Below are 16629 nucleotides of genomic sequence, written 5' to 3'. Positions count from 1 at the left end.
TACCACAGACCAGAAATTAAGCTTACAAATCAAATATAAACAGAGTCCCAACAAAATTAGTTTTGAACCGGGTAACTGAACCATGGAATAGTTGAAAAGCCATGTAAATATTTAAAAAAATACTGAACTTGAGGTTGCATAAACGGCCGCAAGTAATTTAAAAACTGAAATTTTTAATTTCAGTCTCCTTAAGGAGATGCCAGTTTGCTTCCAGAAGACAACTAGTTTAAACGACACTGATCTTAATGAATATAAATAGTAAAAATGTTTAACTTAAGAGCAAATACAGCTTGAGGTTTAATAACAATACGAAACTCACGACGGAAACTTTCATCTGTGCAATAAAATTTATTCCGATTTGGTTAACCACAATCAAATGAAATATACCGTGTAAAAGCCCTTCAGAGGCAACTTCCGTTTGTTAATTGAACTACTTCATGGAACCCACAACACAGTGACTCCAAAATCTGAGTCACACTACACAGCAGATTTGCAGCTTAAGAAACCTATAAACGTATCTAGGCTAGAAAGGGGGAAACCACATAATTCTTAAGATTACGACAACCAAAGATTGGTACGACATTGCTCTCTAGAATGGCATAAAAGAATATATCTTAACTGCTCTTACTAAGCACAGTAAACTCTAAGAAAGTTCACTCTACAGCCTGGCCTCAGTTCGCGTTCAAACATTAGTTACAAAATATCAAACAAGCGAAGGCTATCATGCATATGCCTTGCTGTGGATTCACCTAAACCGACAACTTTCGCCAGAACACATACACGAGCGGAGTAAATTACCTTGCAGGTTTTACTGTCAGTTTAAAATTGAGTGCACACCTGCGAACCACATAAAAATTACAGCCCCACAATACATAAAAAAAACAGAATTACTCATCAAATCAATTCTGGTCTTGACAGATAGTCAGGTGGCCTACGTGTACATTCCTGGTGCAGGCGGTTGACATCAGAGTACGTGAAATCCAGATAGAAGCGTTCCACCGACCAGGGCCACACTGTACATCTCTGTAACCATTCAGCTGGCTCAGTATACGATCCTGGGTGGCCAACCATCTAAAATCCACTCTCACGACCATACAACAACAGCTGATCCCGGCTCGCTGGGTTTGCACTCGGTATTGCTGCTATCTTTCTGGTGACTGCAAGAGTCGTCACTCTACGACTGCCCCTTTCTCGACTGAACACTTTAAGTTTACAGCACCTTCTGCTCTCCGGGCACGCTCTCTAGTGCTCCCGTCGTGTCTATCAGTCAATGATAGCAACTCAAGTCGAGAAACGAAATCAATAGGAGCCACACAGCTCACAAGGAGAGATCTCCAGCCGTAGGTTGGGATTCCAGCCATTCACCGTGGTGAGCCCTCATTTGCGAGTAACAAACGGAAAGAAACATTCGAAATTTTGGGTGATGCTTAATAACAGTAAAAAAGTCGTATGAGAGAGATTGGTTGCGTGGTGTAGGTAAAATGATAGTAGATACAGACGCAGGAGCTTGCACGTTTGAACCTTGTCAAATGTGGCAATTTTTGTGGAAATGACTTTGATGATTATTTTTATTGAGTTAATTGGTTTAAATGTAATTTTTTTATTTTTATCCCTTCGTCACATCATTTTATCACCGTATGAACTTTTTCATTTGGTTCATTTTAACGTTATATCGTTTTCCCAATAGGAATTTTTGTGAATTTGAATGTAATTGTATTTGTCTATTGTTGTACTCAGTTATTTTCATATTCCGATCCATCGATTAAAAAACAAAAGACGAAATAATATATTTATGTTGACTGTGCATTGGCGTGAAAAATGGTATTTTTTGTTACCTGATGTGCAATTTTGTTTGCACGGTAACTGTCATAGAAATATTTACAGCACAACCTAATACCTACTGCAATGTGGGAAAAATAACACAGATTACAACTTAAAAGAAAGAAAGGCTTATAAACAAAACGAAATTAGAGCATAGTGAGAAAGACACATAGGGTGAAAATTTTAAGTTGACAAACCAGAACAACTCGAAAAATAAGCTTCACACGAAAAAATGTGTATAATTCAAAGTTGACTGTTTTCGAGGGGGGCATCTGCTGGTGCTAAAATTAGCCCTCTACCCCAGCCCCCATGGGGTGTGGCGGGAGGCAACTTTAAAATTTAAACCCCCATTTTTTATTGCAGAATCAGATTCTACATAAAGAACTATGTACATTTTGTCTTAAAACTTTCTTTTGATTCTTGATAGTTGACGCTGTAATTAAAAATACTCCATGTTTTCATTTCTGCGTGGAAAATGGTTACGGATAAATAAAATATTCTTATTTACTCCGTAAATTTTCATTCGCTAAACCTAAAACTCTCCTTCTCTCCCCATAGGGTGGGGTTAGAGAGATAGGAGTTAGAGTTTAACAAACGTTGATCAAATATTTATTTTTTCCGCAGATTCGGATTTGGGTCAACATTTGTAAAACTAATTCCACTCTCTCAAATCCCACCCTATGGGGAGAGAAGGAGAGTTTTAGTTTTAACGCATCAAAATTTACGAAGTAAATAAGTATTTGTTATTTATCCGTAACTATTTTCCACGCAAAAATGAGAACATTGATTTCCTTGAATTAGAGCGTGTTTAAGTCAAAGTGTAAATAATTTCTTATGTAGATCCTGATTGTGTAATAAAACATGGAGGTTCCGATTTGAAATTTTAAAGTTGCCTCCCGCCCCACCTCACAGTGGACTGTGGTGGCAGGCTAATTTTTGCACCAGCAGATCTCCCCCTCCACAATAATCAACTCTGGATTCTACACATTTTTTCGTGTGAAGCTCATTTTTCTAGTTATTCTGTTTTGTTAACTTAAAATTTGCACCCTGTATAATAAACACAGTAGTGTCGAAGAGAAAACACGACGAGACAACAAAAGAAATTAAATCGAAATTAACAAATGGCATTAATTAACAACATATGACCAGAGGTTTGAGGTGGGAAAAGAATGAGAGAATAGAAAAGTTGATGTTATGATTACGACGTGGCATCAACTAAAAAGGCTTGCACCAAGCGACGGGCCTACCCAACGGGAGGCCCTAGCCACACGACATCTCATTTCATGATTAAAACTATGTGAGAAAGCAATGGAAATAAAAAAAATACAAATAAATCAGTTAACTGAATAAAAATGTGATCGAAGTAACTTCGATAAATAATTAGAAATTAAAGAAAACTGCACCAGACGAGATTCGAATCCACAATCTCTTGCACGTGCAGCTACACTGAAGAGCGAAAGAAACTGGTACACCTGCCTGATGTCGTGTAGGGCATCCGCGAGAAAGCCGATGTGCCGCAACACAACGTGGCATGAACTCGACTAATGCTTGAAGTAGTGCTAGTGGGAAGTGATATCATGAATCCTGCGTCTGTCCATAAATCCGTAAGAGTAAGATGGGGTGGAGATCTCTTCTGCACAGCACGCTGCAAGGCATCCCGCATATGATCAATAATGTTCATGTCTGCGGAGTTGGGTGCCAGCAGAAGTGTCTAAACTCAGTAAAGCGTTCCTGGAACCACTCTGTAGCAGTTCTAGGCATGTGTGGTGTCGCATTGACCTGCTGGAATTGCCAAAGTCCGGAGGAATGCACGATGGACGTGAATGGTTGCAGGTAATGAGACAGCATGCTTACGTACGTTTAACCTGTAAGAGTGGTGTCTAGACGTATGGTGGGTCCCATATCACTACACCTGCACATACCTCACACCATTATAGAGCCTCCATCAGGTTAAACAGTTCCCTGCTGACATGCAGGGTCAATGGATTCATTTGCTTGTCTGCATACCCGTACAAGTCCATCCGCTTGATACAATTTGAAACGAGACTCGTCCGATCAGTCAGCGTGTTTCCTGCCATCAACAGTCCAACGTCGGTGTTGACGGTCCCATGTGAGGCTTAAAGCATTGTGTCGTGCAGTTATCAAGGGTACACGAGTGGACCCTCGGCTCCGAAAGCCCATATCGATGACGATTTCTTGAATGGTTGGCACGCTGACAGTTGTTGATGGCACAGTACTGGAAGCTGCAGCTATTTGCAGAAGGGTTGCACTTCTTTCGCCTTAATCTCAAACGAGGCAGCACGAGGGTAGATGGTACAGTGTATGATAGTTGGGATCTTAACCTACGTAACTGTATAGATGGTTTCAAAAAGTCGATCCCACTATTGGGAATTTATTGTTGGCAGTGCCACAATATAAGGATACCTATGAATAAAACCCCTTCCCTTCTGTCTTCAGCTGTCCCATTGTGTAATTAAGGACCTTCATTATTAAGTTGTTCGTATCATATTCCATTCATTATTACGACTAGTTCGTATTGTACCTGAGCATCCTACAACACAACAAAAAGCGTACTACCTCGTATTAAGAGAAGCGAAACTCCTCTTTTTATTATGAAACTAATTGGAATGGCAAATTAGCACGTAATGTTTTTATTCTTAGAACTGCGTCTGCACTAGAAATAGGCTCAGCTATCAATTATGGGTAGTGGGATACAACATTTAAATTCCAATCAGGTAACAGCACCAGAAACCCATTAATCATGTTGCTGTCGCGAAATAGGCCATGTTGTATGTTGGAACATGGGAAAAACGAATGCAGAATACAAACGGTGTGTGAATAAAGAATGACTCCTTACACTTGGAAGTGTCTACTGACCACACAAAGATGGACGTTTATAAACAATGAAAGTTGTGTAGCTGTGACAGCACATTGCTCCCTTCGAATCTTGAGGCGCATCATAGCACTCGACTGAACACGTAACTGAATTGTGTGCAGAAGGAATTCAATTTAGCGAAACTGCACTTTTAATTGCCGTTATCAATAGGTTATCTAACTTTGGCTGCAGGACATTTCTGTTCAAGCTAGAGAGAGTCGTGATTCACTTTATAGGAAGTACCAAAAATTAGTTGTATATGGTGACTTCAACTTTAATTTTAGGTGTAACTGTGCAGGGAAAATAGTATCAGAAGTTTATCTAAATTCATATCTTACTAATACAGACTATTTTTCTCAACCAGAATGCAGGGAAACACTAGCACAACCATAGATATCGTTTTTATCCATTCTTCATTATCAGAGGAGCATTCTGTTAGTAAAAGGGTTAGCGGCCTTCCAGACCATTATGCACAAATTTTAACACTGAAACGAATTTGTGCAGACACACACACACACACACACACACACACACACACACAAACACACACACAGACACACACACACACACACGCACGCACAGACGTTTTTAAACCTCAGCAAAGTTCAAGAGTGTCAGGAAGTTTATAGTGTAGATAACATAGGCGATTTGTGATTTTTGTTTTAGGGCTGGTCAGTTTCCTCAAAGGTTATATACACAGTAGTGAAATCGGTTTCAGAAGAGAAGAAAGGCAAAATGTAGACAATTGTAGACATATTTCTGTGCCGAGAGTATTTGGAAAAGTTATTGAAAAGGCTCTGTGTACCAGGCAACTGGTCCTATTAGTTCACATAATTTGCTGCCAAACGTACACTTCGTTTCTAGATATGGCAGTGGATGGATTAAACAAAAATTTGCGAACACAAGACGGTTTCTTTTTTAACTAAGACGTTTGATTACGATAATAACAAAATATTACTCTTATTGAATAAGAGTTGGTTCTTCCCATACTTTAAGAATAGACAGCAACAGCATTTCTCCACAGTATAGAGAGTGGCCTCAGGGGGTCAGGGTTATGACAAATACTGCTTCTTATATAATTATACTAGCTTAGCGTCCGCTGCTTCACTTATGTTGACTGTATAGTCTGCACACATACCGGTATTTTTTGTTTTTCTTTAATCGAATTTCCGTCTTGTTTACAAATTGCAGAAAGTTCTAAATTTTGCACGATAGGTTAAGGCAATAGAAGCATGGTCTCACCCGCATTTACTTCTAACGTAAAAGTTATTGTGACAGCTAGAGTCTGAGATCTTTATTAATCCCCTAACACATATTTATTTAGAAGGCAAATACAAATTTTCAGAGGATTAGCTCTAGAAATATTTTAATATAACGAATATAAATTTTCATCCCCTACATCACCCCCTCTTTTGTACCCTGCCTACTCGTCAAATATGGGGTGCACAGGAAATCTGATTTCTCGGATTGCTAGATAACAGTTCTAGCAAATGGTATTAATGAAGTTGATAACGAAAGGAAATGACGACAATATTTAACTTTGTGAAATACGGATGTGTCGCAGGCAAAAGGCAACAGCAAAGAAAAAGTTTCTTAAGCATATACAATTCGGAGTAAAAGACACGTAATACAGTGAATGCTTCTAGCCAGGTCGCTGGTCCTGATGATTCTCGTAGAACTCGCAGAACTGGCGCGGGTAGTCTGGTGCAGACCTTCTCCTCTTCGCATAGAGGGCGCTGCTGTCGCGCTGTCGCTCTAGAGAAGGGTCGATCCTCGTGCAACTGGCTGACGTCCTCTTCACAGCCATCTCTGCTCCAAACGTTCCCGACCGGCGTGCCAGCGCCCGACTTTACGCCGGAACACCCTTACTGGTTGAGTTTCCAGAAACACTGAAACATTTTTTTCCATAACCAAGAAGTCAAATACAAATTTTCTCAGATTTAGCTTAAAAAATTCTTTCACAATCAAACATTTTCATAAAAGTTCCATCTCCTATTTCACATCTTTAGAAATTTAATTTTCAAAAATTCTGAAATACGTTTTCTTCTATTTCCAACCTAGAAGTCAAATATAAGCTTTCATAGATGTGGTTTTGAAAATGTTGTATTCAGACTTTAATGATGATATATATTCCAAAAATGCTGGACCCACTATTGTTCCCATTAGTACCAGAATTTTCAAAAATGTGTACTTTAATTTCTAACAGTTCTGCTTTTAAAATTGTCTCAATAGCTACAGATTTTTGAAACATCTTTCGTCTCTTACTTCATCTCCTTAGGAATGTATTTTGGACCAATCCTTGACTTAACGATGTCTACAGTATAAGATCAGTACGCACTTCAAGATTCAAGTTTATATCATCGTTGGTTTGGGCTGGACACTGGTCGGTCAATGAGTTAGCCAGGCCCTGTTTCACTCTGTTACGGGTTGAATTTACAAATATATTGAAATATTTTATTTTTAACCGTGAAGCGAAACAAATTTGCATAGATTTAGCTTCCAAAATGCTTTAATCATTAAATATTTCCATAAAATCTTTCGTCTTCCATTTCATCTCCTTAGTGGTTTTATGTCCTAAAATAGTGGAATAAAAGTTCTTTTCTTTAATTTCTAACCAAGTAGTCAAATACCAATTTTCTTAGACGTAGCTTTTAAAATGCTTTAATACCTCTTCAACAGTATTTTTTAATAGTAGTTCTTTTCTTTAATAGTAGTTCTATAATAGTGTTTCTTTAGGGCCTTGCTGCTCGTTCATTACATAAGTTATTCAGGAGACAACCTGAGCAGCTGTCTTAGATTGTTTGCAGATGATACTGTCATTTATCGTCTAGTAAACTCATCAGAAGATCAAAACCAATTGCGAAATGATTTACGAAGATACCTGTATGGTGCAAAAGTTGCCAGTTGACCCTAAATAAAGAAATGTATGAGGCCACCTACATGGATGCTAAAAGGAATCCTTTATACTTCGGCTACACGATAAATCGATTAAATCTAAAGGTCGTAAATTCAACTAAATATATAGAAATTACAGTTGCGAAACACTTAAATTGTAAAGAACACATGGGAAATATTGTCGGGATGGTGAACCACGGACTACGTTTTATTGACAGAACACTTAGACGATGCAACAGGTCAACTAAACAGACTGCCTACACTACGCTGGTCCGCCCTCTTTTGCTGCACGGCTGCACCGTGTGGGATCCTTACGACATATGATTAACGGAGTACATCGAGAAATTTCGAAGAAGGACAGCTCGTTTTGTATTATCGAGAAATACGGGAGAGGGTGTCCAGGCGGTTTTTGTTCGGCGGGACCTTCTCACGAATTTCAATTGACAACTTTCAGATCCGAAAGAGAAATTATTTCGTTGACGCCGACCTATATAGGGACAAACGGTCATTATAATAAAAATAAGGGCAGTCAGAGCTCTCACGGAAAGGTATTAGGTGTTCGTTTCTTCCGCGCGCTGTTCGAGGGTGGAATAATAAATAATTAGTCCGAAGGTGTTTCGACGAACACTCTGTCAGGCACTTAAGTGTGATTTCCAGAGTATCCATTAAGATCTATATGTAGATTGTGGTGTTATTTCCATTGAAAATTTCATCTCTTAACATGTATTTCATCATCTCAAACTGAGAGGTGTAATACCAGTTTTGAAGAATCCTGATTTTTTTAATATAACCAAACATTTTCTTGAAAATTTTCATCCCTTATTTCATCCCATTGGGTGCTGAACTTCCAAAATAGTGTCAAACATGTATTTTTTGTTCCTAATAGAGATACCAAATAGAAATTTTCATAGATTCAGCTTTGAAAAGTCTTTCATAATAATTTTATAAAGCTATTCAGCCCCTATTTCACTCCCTTAGGGAACTGAATTTTCAAAAACACTGAAAGACCTTTTTTCTTTATTTGTGATCGGGGAGTCAAATACCTATTTGCAGAGATGTAGCTTTTAAAATACGCCCGCATCTCGTGGTCGTGCGGTAGCGTTCTCGCTTCCCACGCCCGGGTTCCCGGGTTCGATTCCCGGCGGGGTCAGGGATTTTCTCTGCCTCGTGATGGCTGGGTGTTGTGTGCTGTCCTTAGGTTAGTTAGGTTTAAGTAGTTCTAAGTTCTAGGGGACTGATGACCATAGATGTTAAGTCCCATAGTGCTCAGAGCCATTTAAACCATTTTTTAAAATACTTTAGTACTTCTTTAATGATAATCTATTAAAAAGAAAAAAATTATGCACACTGTTTTACCCCAAAGGGGTTAAAATTTGCAAAGATGCTGAAACATGTATTTCTTTATTTCTAACAGAGAAAGCAAATATCAGTTTTCATAGATCTATCAGCGACGTATTTTCAAAAAACCTTAGATCCCTTATTTCATTTCATTCTTAAACTACGCCTACAACAGAAGATCAATATTTCGTGCAAACTTCAAGTTTCTGTCCTTGGTGGTTTTGGCTGGGTGATTGTAAGTCAGCTAGTGACTAGTTAGTCAGTGGAGACATTCCTGTTTGTATGTGGAGGTAAACTAGCTGAGTACGCTGCATTGTTCGAATATGAATTTACTCTATTAATCCGTCTCCTCCTTTTCCCTCTTTCTGTTTGCCTTCTCTAGCATCATATCTATCTCCTACAGCCCCTCACACTGTCCATCTACTACTCCCCGCCCTCTGTGTGTCTCTGATCCTCTCTCATCTGCGCATCTTCTCCTTTCCTCTCTGTTCATCTCCTCCCCCCTTCTATCACCTCCCCCCTCTACTCCAACTCACGCCCTATTACCTCATCTTCCCTCCTCTGTCTATCTGCTCTTCCTCCTCCGTCTGTCCATCTTCTCTCATTTCTGCGTCCATCTCCATCTCCTCACTCTGGGTTTGTCCATCACGTCCTCCCCCGTTGTCTTTCCACGTTATCATCCCCAACCACAATGGGTGGTTGCTCGTTCTTTCACTTACAATGTTTCTTTCCAGATAGTTAGTAATCTGTGTACCAAATTCGGTTGAAACCGATTTAGGTGTTTAGCAGGGCTATTTTATCAGCCACTTTGCCAACCTGTAACGAATTTCCACCTCCGATTTCATTTTTTCGCAGCGCAACGTTTATGAGCCGCACAATCACATAATTTTGAGCATTGTATTTGAAAACTGCCTGCGAACTGTGCTGAAAATAGAGTTAGTACCAAAGAAGTAACAAACCTAATCATCATGCGTGATGCGGCAGTTTTTATTCGTCTTAGGGTTTGTTTCGTCGCAGCTCCTGACTCATATGTCGTAGAACGATATAATTTAGTAGATATTCAGCGGCATACGTGGATGCAGTCTGCGAAATTCCTTGCAAATGGAGTTAACACTAACGAAGTAAGTAATAAATTTAAGCATCAAGTTTGTGGCATCATATCTGGTGCACAACGTGTTTTACGATGGTATTACTTGCAGGTACATTCAGTGGTATATGGGAATAGTGCCTGCAAAATTTGTCTTGAATACAGGTAGTAGTAAAGAACTGAAATATCAAAAGATTCTGCAAGATGCGGCAGTTTTACTTTAGGAACAGTGAAAATGCAGTAAGCGACAAACTTTTTCTTCCATTCATCATTGTTTTGTGGGTTGTCAGCGAGCAAAAGTTCCCTAAAGGTTTGAAATTGTGTGCAAAGTTTGTTGCAAGTCACTAAGTGCTCTCGTTCTCAAATACTGAAACGAATAAATTCTGGGAATTGGAGTGTCCTTAGGTACACATCTTTTTCACTCCCCTTTGTAAGTACGTGGTTATTACTCTCACAGTGATTCTTTCTATATAGTACATTACATGTGTACTAAGTATGGTTTAGGAAGAGATGCAAAACATTACATACACACGTGCATACATACATTTTTGTTAGCAGTATAGATACATAAATGACATGCTTTCTGATACGCTGACGGAAGAAAAATCTTAGCACCAAGAAGGAGTTGTGTGACATAAACAGAAGTTGGTAGGTGTGTTCCTACATCTGAGAGATGATGTCTCCTCCGTATTTGCGCCGGTCGCATAAGAATGGTGCTTGCAGAGTCGCTATGAGGATGGAAATAATGTTTCATTTAAATACGAGCTGTAACGGTAATGAACATTATTTTCCCTCGAGAATGGACGTGGTTTGTTGATGTTAGGCAAGAATGACGTTAAGGCGACAAAGACTCCATTGTCAGTATCTCAATAAGTGTGAACGAGGTTGTACAACGTTGAACACGTCTGCATGCTTACACTGAACATTGTGACTGTTACACAGGTTATTAATGTACCGGAATTTTACATTTACAATGGCTTATCTGGCGCTTACAACAGCCTGTGATCTTGCAATGTTAATCACTTAAATATGTCACCTAGACAAATCTATTCCAGAAATTTCGTTACTCTACATTAATTACTTTTTGGTGTAACAATATTTTTCCGTCAGAGAATAAATGCTGAATTTACAACATTTATAGTCGTTGATATCATTAGCTTTGTAATGAAGACAGTAGTGTGCATCATAGGCGGAGTACCTAAGAGTGCATTTCACGATATAGGTTCATTTCTTGTACAAAGTAAACTGAAGCTACATCACAGCTGAATTCAGTTGTTACAGTTTCCAACAAACAACTTCCACTAAGAATAATATTTTGATGATAACAATTTAACGAGTCTGAACAGTTCAGATTTATAGGTATTCAGACAGATAATAAGCCGATATTGGAAACTCACGTTCGGGATCTTCTTCAAAATTTGAATGTTGCTATGTCCACCTCTATCTGCAATAGGTGACAGTTCCATCGCGAAAATTAGTCTACTTTACTTATATTCATTCTCTTATGTCATATGGCATTAATTCTAGGATAACACTTCCCATTCACAATGGGTATTTATGGCTCAGAAAACAGCAGCTTGAACAGTATGTTGTTCAAGTTCACAAACTTCTTGTCGACCCCTGTTAACGAGTACCGGCTTCTCAATATTTTTTTAAATGCCGTTTGGTGTTAAAAATGCTAACTTATTCCCAAGAATTAACAGCTTTCACTCAGTTAACATTAGATGCAGTCTGCATTTGGATCACGGCTCCTTGACTCTTTTCTCTTTTTCACAATTATGTGCTGTATTGTACTTCTTCCATTTTCTGTGAGATACTTCATGAATTAAAAAATCTTAGCAATAACCCTCGCCCTTTAAAGTCTAAATTGAAGAAATTCCTCTTGGTTCACCCCTTCTAGTCTGTCACGGAGTTCCTAGAAAAAATTAATTCCTGTGTTATATTATTTATTATGCTAATGTACACTCGCAAGTTGTCGTCTTCACAAAATTCGGGTACCGTTTATTATATCAAATGTTACTTTTCTGATATTAATATCATGTACTGACTCATTCCGCAGCCTTGGAGATTTGCTCCTAATTTGTTACTACGGAACCAAAAGTGTAAACTGGAGATATGCTCCTAATTTGTTACTACGGAACCAAAAGTGTAAAATAGAATAAAATAAAAATGATGAGTAATATCTGTGAAAGACACGGCTATGCCGTATACTTTTCTGAGACAGCATTATCAGCACGTGGCATAGTTGAAATGTGTCCTAACTGTAGGGTATTCGGATGCGGCAGTTCCCCGATGTTAGACTGGATGGGAACGTGATAGCAGACAACTCGTCGTATAGGCGCTTGTGGGCCATGTCTGACCACCATAGGGAGGATCGTAACATTGTGCACAAAGCACATCATAATCCCTTCACATCTGCGACTGGCCTCCGACAGTAATTAACAGTCGCATTCTGTATAATCCCGTACCACTGGTCACAGACTACCGGCAGCCGATCTAGGTGACTACCGTCCCACGGGTAATCTGACGTTAACAGTGCAACACAAACAGCTGCGTTTGGAGCAGTGGCACAAGCGGTAAGCATGGCCTGTTGGTGACTGGCATCGCACTAGGCTTAGCGATGAATCGTGGGTGTGTACTGTCCTACACGACGAGCGTCGGCGCCTACTGCGCCGACCTGGGGAGAGGTCGAACCAATTCTTCCAACGTTTTGCAGAGGCACTGCAGTGTTACTACTCGAGTCGTAGTGTGGGGAGTCATCACTTCACATTACACCTGGTAGTGACAACTTTGACAATACAACGCCACGTCAGGGGCACCCTGTGCCTAAAATGTCAACAGGACAATGGTCATCCACACATGGAGCATTCTGTATGAAGTGTTCGCGTGATGTTCAGATACCCAATGGCCTGTAACATCCCCAGATTTCTCCCAGATATAGCAAGTGGGGTACGAACTGGAAAATAACTACGTCCCACTGCCGGCAACAAGGAGATCAAGAACCAGTTACAACCTGTCTGAGTCAGCCTGCTTCATGAAAAGGTACAGCGGCTTTTGGCACCTTTCCCAGTGGGACCAGTGTCTACACCCAGGCCAGAAAGGCTGCCGATAAGCGCAGTCTTACTGCCAAGCTATTTGGAAATTTGTATCGATTTTGCAAAGCTGAAATAACATCATGCACCCTCAAACCGAGGAGTTTACTTTTCATCTCGTCCTCCCCTTCCGGGTGCTCCGCTTTTTTTGTGAGGAAGTATGCTAATGATTGACATCTGCAGCGCGGACGGCTGTGCTCGAACGTTCCGAACGAAGGAAGACGTTGCAGGAGCACGAACAACCCATTGAGCACAGGCAATTGTCTGTGAATAACAGGTGGAGAGAAGGAACGATGATATAGCCCGTCAGAGAGACAAGACATGCATGGCATTGGTTTGTTTAAAATTACTGAAATTTTAACACGGAATAGGTGTCAATGCTATCCAAAGAAGGGGTGAATGACGAAAACTCGCTTTTCTGTTGGTTATTGCCGCCCTATTAAGATACAGTCGGGTTCTCTCCAGGCCGTATTATTTGCTTAATAGATACAAATCAGTAATAGTGTAACGCCAGCATCAGTCATTTCACTGTGACGATTTTGTTCATATCCAGCTACTCAGCATTAGTGGACAAGCAGTTTACTGAAGACATACGATGCCACTATGATGGCAAGCAGAAGTGGATGCGTCATTGTGTAGCCTGAAAGAAAACAACATGCGTATATGACTTGAGGAGTGAAAGAAACCCGTGGTCACGTGTGTGGAGTCAAATGCGTCCTAGTGTGAAGTGACACATGCTGAACAAAAAATACACAGCCTGCCAAAACAAAAACAGAAAAAAAGTGAAGCACCCGCAAAGACCTCTTCGGATGTCAGTGTAACTACGTACACGTACGCATTGTCTACAGGTATGTTATTGATTAGAGCTGCAAGTCTCTGTGGCAGAACGATCACCACAAGGCAGTAGTGTTGTCCATATTTAGTGTTGTTACCAGGCCTGGTAGAGTAAGCAAGATGCGCGAACAGAACCAGATGTGGATTTATCACTTAGGATAAGTACATGGCGCGTACGCATGTGAGAAACGTAATCAGCATGTGACAGAGTCTGAGGGGTCTCTCAATATGTGTCTTCGCTTGGCAGGATGGTCGAACTGTCCAATAGCCAAATTTCTGAGACGTTCGGATCTGACAGCGGTCTGATGTAACGAAAGATCAGGCAGGTTACGGTCGACCACGTCTGTGTACCGTAAGAGGGGATCACAGTATCGTGTACCAAGCACAGTGTAACACCTGCACGTCGACACCTGTCATCCGAGAACAAGTAATGGACTCCCTGCAGTATTTTGTGTCGACAAACACCACTGGTCAGAAGCAAACAGCAGTCACATACTAGGGAACTTCCGTTCGTAGGCTGACATTAATACGACAATACAAGTGGCTGCGTTTGGAATGGTGGCGTGACCGACCATTTGCGCGCACTGCTGCTGAATGGCATCGCATTGTGTTCAGAGCTACACCTCGGTTCTGCGCTACCCCAGGTGAAAATTACTAGCGAGTATCGAGTCCCCCTGAGGCGATCACTTTTATCCATTGCTCTGGCAAGGCACACCGGTGTTACTCCCTGCGCAAAGGTGTTAAAAGCCATTGTATACGACTTCAACTCACGCTGGTAGCGATTCAGGAAACTCTGTCGGCACAACGGTAGGGGAGACCGGCGCAGTTTGGTCGCCTTCAGGAATAAAGCATCATAATTGACACGCCTTTAAGACTTATTGTTTGTAACGTCATCAAATGGCTGGTTCAAATGGCTCTGAGCACTATGGGACTCAACCTCTGAGGTCATTAGTCCCTTAGAACTAGATAAACCTAACTAACCTAAGGACAGCACACACATCCATGCCCGAGGCAGGATTCGAACCTGCGACCGTAGCGGTCTCGCGGTTCCATACTGTAGCGCCTACAACCGCACGGCCACTTCGGCCGTCTGTAACTTCATCACTGGAGGTATTGTTGTGTATACTCTTACACGATTTTTATAAATATTATAAACTTACACACATCCATGTTAATAACTATAATATGAGTGTCTGCAAAACGACCACTTCGCCCTACGAACGTGGATAAAGTGGTCCCTCGGTAAAAAATGCAAATAGTATTTAATAATTGCTTTTACACTTAAGCAAGAGCATAATTCAGTATAGTAAATAATTTTAATAGAGATATAGGCTACCTATGCCAATAAAACGTTACTAAATGAAATGAAAATATTATCACAAACAAATATGAAAATAACATTTTTGAAATTAAATTATCAGTTTCTTAGGGAAAGGCAGGAATAGTTGCGTGAGTTTACTTCCTACATTTGATTATACATAATTCACAAGTGAAATCGTCACAGTTATCGTTAACTCCAGCACGCTCTTCATAAGACCATTCGCGCCAAGATGAACAACATATCCGTCCTTCATCGCTTGTCGACCATTTAGCCTTACAATACATACATTCATCGTCACCTCCTTCATTTTCATCCTCGCTGTTTGTATCCTCCAGAACACAAACTTTCCTCCTCTTGCTGTCAGTCTCCCTTTGCTTATTCGAAGCAGCAAGTTTCCTATGCGCTCTGTCTGTCGCGCTCTGCGCATACATTTGCATTCCGTTTTCCTTTTGTTTCGCTGCTTTCAAATTCTTCTCTTCAGTCAGCTGTTGCTTAAATGGGTTACATGTTCAAATGGTTGAAATTGCTCTGAGGACTATGGCACTTTATGTCTGAAGTCATCAGTCCCCTAGAACTTAAAACTACTTAAACCTAACTATACACACATCCATGCCCGAGACAGGATTCGAACCTGCGACCGTAGCGGTCACGGGGTTCCAGACTGAAGCGCGTAGAACCGCTCGGCCATACCGACCGGCCAGGGTTACTTGTTAGAATGGCAGCTGAGTCCCTTTTCCTCTTCCGTGAACGAGCTGGAACTGCTTTGGGTGGCGGGCTGATATCTTCGGGAGTAACCACAAAGCGGAGAACTAGGTCGCTGTGGCACTGAAGCTGGAATATGTTGTGCATTATTAGAGAATGTACATGGAACTCGTTCAGTTTGCGAGATCTCTCTCTTCTGTTCAGTCGCCATTATTTTTCATTTACACGAGAATCGTTTTGACAATGTTCAATTAAAGTTGCCTATGAATGAACTCTACGATTGTTTTCATAGTGGTAACGATGCAAGTAGTGCAACTGCTCTTTTTTCGTGTTTTATACGTGTTTGCTTCTTTTAGTACTAATACCTAACTAATGACTTTTCTTGCTGAAGAAAGGGTAGTTACTGTTTTTTTCCTGCATTATTAGTGCTCTTCGGTCTTCACCAAATCGAACACCACCTCGTAAATTCTTTGTTTAAATGACTCTCCTTTCAACGAGTCCATCTGAAGTTCCCTCAGTACATAAAAATAATGGAAACTAGAAAATGCCTTAGCGTATCAGGAACAATAAACATCCACCTTACCAGTTAACGCCCTGAGCTTCTCTGTATATGCCGGCTAAAAGCTTAGTAAAGAAAACCTAGGAACTGTAGCAAATGTTTGCT

General features: G+C 40.4%; 1 protein-coding gene across 1 annotated transcript in view; it reads left to right on the top strand.

The window, feature by feature from the left end:
• LOC124595302 (PDF receptor-like) overlaps positions 1–16629 on the top strand; it is a gene marked incomplete at its 3' end in the record, with an annotated part of 401917 nt that overhangs the window by 276673 nt on the left and 108615 nt on the right. The gene's annotated exons all lie outside the window — the stretch shown is intronic.

This window comes from Schistocerca americana, chromosome 2 (assembly GCF_021461395.2).
Source record: "Schistocerca americana isolate TAMUIC-IGC-003095 chromosome 2, iqSchAmer2.1, whole genome shotgun sequence".
Lineage (NCBI taxonomy): Eukaryota > Metazoa > Arthropoda > Insecta > Orthoptera > Acrididae > Schistocerca > Schistocerca americana.
This window is presented reverse-complemented; position numbering and strand designations above follow the sequence as displayed.